The sequence below is a fragment of the Microtus pennsylvanicus genome, chromosome 18 (assembly GCF_037038515.1).
Source record: "Microtus pennsylvanicus isolate mMicPen1 chromosome 18, mMicPen1.hap1, whole genome shotgun sequence".
In the NCBI taxonomy this organism is placed as follows: Eukaryota; Metazoa; Chordata; class Mammalia; order Rodentia; family Cricetidae; genus Microtus; species Microtus pennsylvanicus.
Genome location: NC_134596.1, coordinates 10,690,717 through 10,699,984, shown reverse-complemented (window position 1 = coordinate 10,699,984; position 9,268 = coordinate 10,690,717). Strand labels below are relative to the sequence as shown.

Below are 9,268 nucleotides of genomic sequence, written 5' to 3'. Positions count from 1 at the left end.
AGTAATTAATGTCAATAAATCCCCTGATAGGTAAAACAGGCAATGAACAGATCAAGATGCCAATAAAGTGTGCAATAAATAAGTTAGTAAGTATGCATATAAATACCACCACCAACACTCAAGAAAGGGAATAAACAGATCAAGAGGCTAGCAAACAACCAAGCAAATAAATAAATAGCTTAAATAAGTTAGTAAAATAAATAAAACCATAGTGTGCAATAATTACTGTGCAAATAAAATCATTAAATAGAGCAACTATAATAAATAAACTAGTGTTTAAATAGATGACAGCAAGTTGATAATCATTCCAGATAGTCTTTTTTTAAACTATCAAAGATAATAATAAATACATTAATTGGTAATTAAATGAATCAATCATTAAATAGATCAAATATACACTAATTAAATTAGTTGGCAAGTACACATATTATAAAACCATAAATAGATATGTCTGCAAGTGAATAAAGCCAATCAATCTGCAGATACGTATAAAGGCAATAAATAAACCGCAATAAATACTTTGCAAGTCCATCATGTTAAATAAACCCAATAGGTAAATGGCAATAATTAAACCTACAAGACCACAATAAACAAACAAACAAACAAACAAACAAACAAACAAATAAATAAATGTTAGTGGGTAAGTCAATCAATCATTAAATTGATCAAATATACAATAAATAAGTTAGTGGGTAAGCAAATAAATACTATAAACAATAAATAAGTTAGTTGGTAAGTAAGCAAAATCATTAAATAGATCAAATATATAATAAATAAGTTAGTGGGTAAACAAATAAATAATATAAACAATAAATAAGTTAGTTGGTAAGTAAGCAAAATCATTAAATAGATCAAATATATAATAAATAAGTTAGTGGGTAAACAAATAAATGATATAAACAATAAATAATTTAGTTGGTAAGTAAGCAAAATCATTAAATATACCAAATGTACAATAAGTTAGTGAATAAGCCCACAAATAAATGTGAGGAAGTCCATAGAGCTAAGCAATCCACAGAGTAGATAAAAATGGCAATAAATAAATCACTCAAGACTACAACAAATAAATAAACAAAGTTAGTAGGTAAGTACATAAAATAAGTTAGTGGGTAAATAAATAAATAAGTTAGTGGGTAAGTAAATAAATAAGTTAGCGTGTAAGTAAATAAATAAAACATGTAAATCATATGTACAATAAATAAGTTAGCGGGTAAATAAATAAATAAGTTAGTGGGTAAGTAAATAAATAAGTTAGCGGGTAAGTAAATAAATAAGTTAGTGGGTAAATAAATAAATAAAACATGTAAATAATATGTACAATATATAAGTTAGTAGGTAAACAAATAAGTTAGTGGGTAAATAAATAAGGTAGCGTGTAAGTAAATAAATAAAACATGTAAATCCTATGTACAATAAATAAGTTAGTGGGTAAATAAATAAATAAGTTAGTGGGTAAGTAAATAAATAAGTTAGTTGGTAAATAAATAAATAAGTTAGTGGGTAAATAAATAAAATATGTAAAACATATGTACAATAAATAAGTTAGTGGGTAAATAAATAAATAAGTTAGCGTGTAAGTAAATAAATAAAACATGTAAATCATATGTACAATAAATAAGTTAGTGGGTAAATAAATAAATAAGTTAGTGGGTAAGTAAATAAATAAGTTAGTGGGTAAATAAATAAATGAGTTAGTGGGTAAATAAATAAAACATGTAAAACATATGTACAATAAATAAGTTAGTGGGTAAATAATAAATAAGTTAGTGGGTAAATAAATAAATAAGTTAGTGGGTAAGTAAATAAATAAGTTAGTGGGTAAATAAATAAAACATGTAAAACATATGTACAATAAATAAGTTAGTGGGTAAATAATAAATAAGTTAGTGGGTAAATAAATAAATAAGTTAGCATGTAAGTAAATAAATAAGTTAGCGGGTAAGTAAATAAATAAAACATGTAAAACATATGTACAATAAATAAGTTAGTGGGTAAATAATAAATAAGTTAGTGGGTAAATAAATAAATAAGTTAGTGGGTAAGTAAATAAATAAGTTAGTGGGTAAATAAATAAAACATGTAAAACATATGTACAATAAATAAGTTAGTGGGTAAATAATAAATAAGTTAGTGGGTAAATAAATAAATAAGTTAGCATGTAAGTAAATAAATAAGTTAGCGGGTAAGTAAATAAATAAAACATGTAAAACATATGTACAATGAATAAGTTAGTGGGTAAGTAAATAAATAAGTTAGTGGGTAAGTAAATAAATAAGTTAGTGGGTAAGTAAATAAATAAAACATGTAAATCATATATACAATAAATAAGTTAGCGGGTAAGTAAATAAATAAAACATGTAAATCATATGTACAATAAATAAATTAGCGGGTAAATAAATAAATAAAACATGTAAATCATATGTACAATAAATAAGTTAGTGGGTAAGTAAATAAATAAGTTAGTGGGTAAATAAATAAATAAGTTAGTGGGTAAGTAAATAAATAAGTTAGTGGGTAAATAAATAAATAAAACATGTAAAACATATGTACAATAAATAAGTTAGTGGGTAAATAATAAATAAGTTAGTGGGTAAGTAAATAAATAAGTTAGCGTGTAAGTAAATAAATAAGTTAGCGGGTAAGTAAATAAATAAAACATGTAAATCATATGTACAATAAATAAGTTAGTGGGTAAATAAATAAATAAGTTAGTGGGTAAGTAAATAAATAAGTTAGTGGGTAAGTAAATAAATAAGTTAGCGGGTAAGTAAATAAATAAAACATGTAAATCATATATACAATAAATAAGTTAGCGGGTAAGTAAATAAATAAAACATGTAAATCATATGTACAATAAATAAGTTAGTGGGTAAATAATAAATAAGTTAGTGGGTAAATAAATAAATAAGTTAGCGTATAAGTAAATAAATAAGTTAGCGGGTAAGTAAATAAATAAAACATGTAAAACATATGTACAATAAGTTAGTGGGTAAGTAAATAAATAAGTTAGTGGGTAAGTAAATAAATAATTTAGTGGGTAAGTAAATAAATAAGTTAGTGGGTAAGTAAATAAATAAAACATGTAAATCATATATACAATAAATAAGTTAGCGGGTAAGTAAATAAATAAAACATGTAAATCATATGTACAATAAATAAGTTAGTGGGTAAGTAAATAAATAAGTTAGTGGGTAAGTAAATAAATAAAACATGTAAATCTTATGTACAATAAATAAGGTAGCGGGTAAATAAATAAATAAAACATGTAAATCATATGTACAATAAATAAGTTAGTGGGTAAATAAATAAATAAGTTAGCGTGTAAGTAAATAAATAAGTTAGTGGGTAAGTAAATAAATAAGTTAGTGGGTAAGTAAATAAATAAAATATGTAAATCATATGTACAATAAATAAGTTAGTGGGTAAATAAATAAATAAGTTAGTGGGTAAGTAAATAAATAAGTTAGTGGGTAAATAAATAAATAAGTTAGTGGGTAAGTAAATAAATTAAACATGTAAATCTTATGTACAATAAATAAGGTAGCTGGTAAATAAATAAATAAAACATGTAAATCATATGTACAATAAATAAGGTAGCGGGTAAATAAATAAAACATGTAAATCATATGTACAATAAATAAGTTAGTGGGTAAATAAATAAATAAGTTAGCGTGTAAGTAAATAAATAAGTTAGTGGGTAAATAAATAAATAAGTTAGTGGGTAAGTAAATAAATAAAATATGTAAATCATATGTACAATAAATAAGTTAGTGGGTAAATAAATAAATAAGTTAGTGGGTAAGTAAATAAATAAGTTAGTGGGTAAATAAATAAATAAGTTAGTGGGTAAGTCCAAAAATAAATGTCAGCAAAACTATATATAAAGTTACACAATCCCACCATAGGTAAAATCGGCAATAAATAGATCAACTGTACAATAAGTTAAGGGGAAGTAAGCAAAATAAATAGAACAAATGTACAATAAGTCAGTAGGTAAAATAAAGGGCAATAAATAAACAGACTAATTACCAAGAAATAAATAAGTTAGTGGGTATGTAAATTAATAAATAATTAAATATATTAAATGAACAATAAATTAGTAAGTAAATAAATATGCTGAAATAATAAATAACAAATCAATCCAATGATAATAGATAAGAAAGGCAATAAACACATCAAGATACCAATAAATATGTAAATAAGTAAATATTTTAGATATACAGTTAAATAAGTTAGTGGGTAAGTGACAAAACATAATAGATCAAATGTACAATAAGTAAATAAAATGTGTTGGCAAGTTAATAAATAAAGTTAATCAATCACCTGATAGGTAAAAGGCAATAGACTATACAAGACTATAAATAAATAAATAACTTAGTGGGTAAGTAAATAAAATCAAGATTAAATGTACAACAAATAAATTTTGAGGTAAGTAAATAAATAAATGTGCCACAATTCAATAAATAAAATCAATCATTTCCCAAATAATTAAAAAGGCAACAAATAAATAAGTTAGTGGGTAGATAATTTAAATTAGATAGATGAAATGTACATTAAGTAAGTAGGTAAGTCCATAAATAAATAAATATGCCAGCAAGTCAATAAATAATGTTAATCAATCCCCTGTTGATAAGAAAGAGAATGAACAGATCAAAACCAATAAATAAATAAATAAAATGAATATAAAATAAGTTAGTTGGTAAGTAAGCAAAATCATTATATAGATCAAATGTACAATAAGTTGGTGGGCTATTAAATAAATAAATTTAGATAGATAGACAAAAAGGCAATAAACTTTACAGGACTACAATAAATAAATAGCTATAAATAAATGAATAGAATATGCAGTAAATAAAATAGATAAAATGAATATGCAATAAGTTAGTTGATAAGTAAGCAAAAATCATTAAATAGATCAAATGTAAAATAAATCAGTTAGTATGTTAGCAGATGATTAAAATAAATAAATAAAATAAAGTAGGTAAAAAAGGCAAAGTGTTCAGGACTACAGCAAATAAATAAATAAATAAACAAACAAATAAATAAATAAATAAAATATGCAATGAATAAATATGGGTATGCAATAAATAAGTTAGCAGGTAAGTAAGCAAAATCATTAAACAGATCAAATGTACAAAGAATAAGTTAGTGTATTAGTACATAAATAAATAAATGAATAAATACCCTAATAAGTAAAAAGGGCAATAAACTATACAGGCCTACAATAAGTAAACAAACAAACAAACAAAATAAAATAGGACATGCAATAAATAAATAGATAAAATTGATATGCAATAAATAATTTAGTTGGTAAGTAAGCAAAATCATTAAATAGATCAAATGTGCAATAAATAAGTTAGTGGGTTAGTACATAATAAATAAATAAATAAATAAATAAATAAATAAATAAAACAAACATACAAGAAATAGGTAAAATGGCTATGCAATAAATAAGTTAGTTGCTAATTAAGCAAAAAATCATTAAATAAATCAAATGTACAATAAGTTAGTGGGTTAGCATATAAATAAAGAAATAAAGAATAAATAAAGGCCTCGGTAGGTAAAAGGCAATAGTGTTCAGGAGTTAAATAAATAAATGAATAAATGAATAATCAATAAATAGATAACATGGGTATGTAATAAATAAGTTAGTTGGTAAGTAAGGAAAATCATTAAATAGATCAAATGTGCAATAAATAAGTTAGTGGATTAGTACATAATAACTAAATACATAGAACATGCAATAAATAAATAGATAAAATAAATGAGTATGCAATAAATAAGTTAGTTGGTAAATAAGCAAAATCATTAAGTAGATCAAATGTACAATAAGTTAGTGGGTTAGCACATAATCAAAACAAATAAGTAAATGAATGAAGCCCCTAGTAGGTAAAAAAAAAGGTAAGAAAGTATTCAGGACTACAATAGATAGATAGATAGATAGATAGATAGATAGATAGATAGATAGATAGATAGATAGAACGAACATGGGTATACAATAAATAAGTTAGTTGGTAAGTAAGCAAAATCATTATAGATCAAATAAGTTAGTGGGCTAGTAAATAAATAAATAAAAATATGCAATAAATAAATAGATAAAATGAATATGTAACAATTAGTTGGTAAGTAAGGGAAATCATTTAATCAAATGTACAATAAATAAGTTAATGGGCTATTAAATAAATAAATGAATAGGTTAGTGTGTAAGAAAAATTATAAATAGATCAAATGTACAATAAAGAAGTTAGTGGGTAAATAAATATGCCACAAGTCAATAAAGTTCACAATTCTGATACCATTAAATAACCAAATTAATCACCAAATAAATAAATAGGGTAGTGGATAAGTAAGTAAATAAATGAGAGCAAGACAATAAATAATAATCAATTGACTGATAAGACAGGCAATGAACAGATCAAGATACAAATGTATAAATAAATAATTCATGTACAAAGTTAGTGGGTAAGTAACAAAATCATTAAATAGATCAATAAACAGATAGATATAAATAAGTTAGTTGGTAAATAAATGTGCCACATCCCTATAGATTAAAAGGCAATAAATAAACAGGTTAATCACCAAACAAACAAATAAACGAATGAATAAATATGCTAGTTGGTAAGTAAGTAAAATCATTAAATAGATAAAATGTACAATAAAATAGTAAGTAAATATAAATATCCCAGCAAGCCAAGAGAAATACCTCCACCAATACTCAAGAAAGGGAATAAAAAGATTAAGAAGCTAGGAAGCAACCAAGCAAATAAATAAAGGTACGTAACTGAATCAATCATTAAATATATCAAATATAAAATAAATGGGTAAATAAATGAACCATTAAATAAATCAAATGTAATAAATAAGTTAGTAGGTAAGTAAATACATAATTATCCCAGCAAGCCAATAAAGAAATGTTGCCCACCAATACTCAATAAAGGGAATAAATAAACTGATCAAGAAGCTAGTAAGCAATAAGCTAATAAATGTTAGTTGGTAAGTAGCTATAAATAAAATAGCAATTCAATAAATAAAGCCAAACAATCCAGTGATAGATCAAATATCCTATATAAATTAGAGGGTAAGCACATAAATAAATAACTAAATAGAGCCGGCATGTCAACAAAATTAATCAATCCACAGATAAAAAGGCAATAAACAGATCAATCACCAATAAATAAGTTAGTGGGTAAGTATGTAGGTAGGTGGGTAGATAGATATCCCAGGAAGCAAATCAAGAAATACCAACCAATACTCAGGAAAGGGAATAAATAAACAAATCAAGTGGCTAGCAAGCAACCAAGCTAAAATAGTTAGCAAGTAAATAAATCGATTTTCAATTAGATCAAGGCAATAAGTCAGTCAATAAACCAATCAACTGACCAATAGGCAAGAAAGGCCATAAATTGATCAAGAAGCCAATAAACAGAAATGTGCCAGCAAGCCAACAGATCAAGAAGCCAATCAATAATTGAATCAATCATTAAATAAACTGATGAAGAAGACAGATAGACTGATGATGGATGGATGAAAAAAATAAATTAATAAATGTGAGTGCAAGAAAGCAAGTAAAGTCAATAGACAAACTTTATACCAGCAACCCAATAATTAGACCATGAATTAATCAAATAAGTTAATGAGTAATCAGATAAATACATTTGTAATAAGAAAAGAAATGAATGACAGCAAGCCAATAAGTAAAGCCAATCAACCAATAGGCAAGAAAGGCAATAAATTTTAGTCATTAAGTAAATTAAAAAGAAATAAATAATAAAAGCCTTGAGTAAATACATAGATAAATAAATCAGTCAGCTACTAAAAATGCCAAGAAGCCAATACATAGATCTATACATAGATAAAAAAGCCAAACAAACCAAGGACCAGAAAGCTAATACATAATAAATTCATATACCAGTAAAGCAATAATTAAATAGATCAAGAAGCCAATCAATAACAGAATCAATCATTAAATAAACTGATGAAGATGATGGATGGATGGATGGATGGATGGATGGATGGATGGATGGATGGATGGATGAATAGAAGAATAAGCAAATAGATATACCAGCATATGGCTAAGGAAGCAATAATTTCACTTTGATAACTTAATAGTTATCCTTCCAGCTAAAAGCCACTATGCCAGTGTCCAGTGTTATGGCTGTAGGTGTAAAGGTATGTGCTGCAATGCTTGACAATCTGCGTTCTATCTCCAGGAACTTTACTGTTCTTGTTTCTTAACTACTTTCATAAATACTTCAGCATGTGGCTCCTCATCTCACTACAAGAAGGTGCTTTACCCCAATAAATGTAAATGACAATTTTTTTTCACTTTTATAAAGATTAATAAAACATTCCTACAAATATAGAAAATACCAAAATACTGGCAAATATTTAAGTGGTAAAAATAGCCAGCTTTAATATTGGAGCATGGACTCAGCTACAAAATCATGGGTTCATAATACTCTTACTGAAAGAAACTGCAATAATACTTAAACCTTACTTTTTAATTCTGAACATTTCTAACATAACTACTATATTTATTCGTTAACTAATTTTGTGGTAACATTATCATGATGTGGATCTGACCAAGTTAATAAAATGCAGACATCAGAAGAACAGGCTCTTATACTCACCGCATTCCACAATGGAAATGTTCCATAAACATTACCCTTTCCTCCTGATTGATATCACTTACAAAATCAACAATGGTACGTGTCATTTTTCAAGACTTGGGAGCTCCATTTTTACACATTCTCAGGTGCCTATGCCTTTTGTGATCCACGGACATTTCATGTTTTGCTTGCAACAAAATACAAAATGCAGAAAACAAATTATCTCAAAACATTTATGAAAAGATATTGTATAATAAAAAAGTGTAATGGTGCATCTTGTTATGCATACTAGGCTGGCCTGGAACTTGTAATCCTCTCATATCAGCCAATCGAGGGCTGAAATTACAAGTCTATACCAGCATGCCCATTTAAACCAATAGTTTCTATTGAGGATAAGCAATTTTATATGTAATGAGGCACACTGACTAGATTTCAGAGTTATTTTAAGCTCATTTTTTAAAATCATTTTGATCAGACAAGGTCCTATATCATCATAAATCCAGTCAAGGCCTCTCTGTAAAATGCGTTTGTTTTTTAAATAAAAGATTACATTACCTTGCATGGTTTATGTTTCTGTCTTAAATGCAGCTATTAGGATTTATAGTCTTGTTTAATACTACAGGGTGGTATTCAGGCTCATGAAACTTCTTAACATTCAT

At 25.6% G+C, this 9,268-nt stretch overlaps 1 non-coding gene across 1 annotated transcript; it reads right to left on the bottom strand.

Annotated features, from left to right (window-relative positions):
• Nucleotides 1-9,037: 9,037 nt before the first annotated feature.
• Nucleotides 9,038-9,109, bottom strand: LOC142838000 (small nucleolar RNA SNORD107). The gene has a single exon (XR_012908449.1). It is a non-coding gene; the product is annotated as a small nucleolar RNA SNORD107 (small nucleolar RNA).
• Between the last annotated feature and the right edge of the window lie 159 nt (nt 9,110-9,268).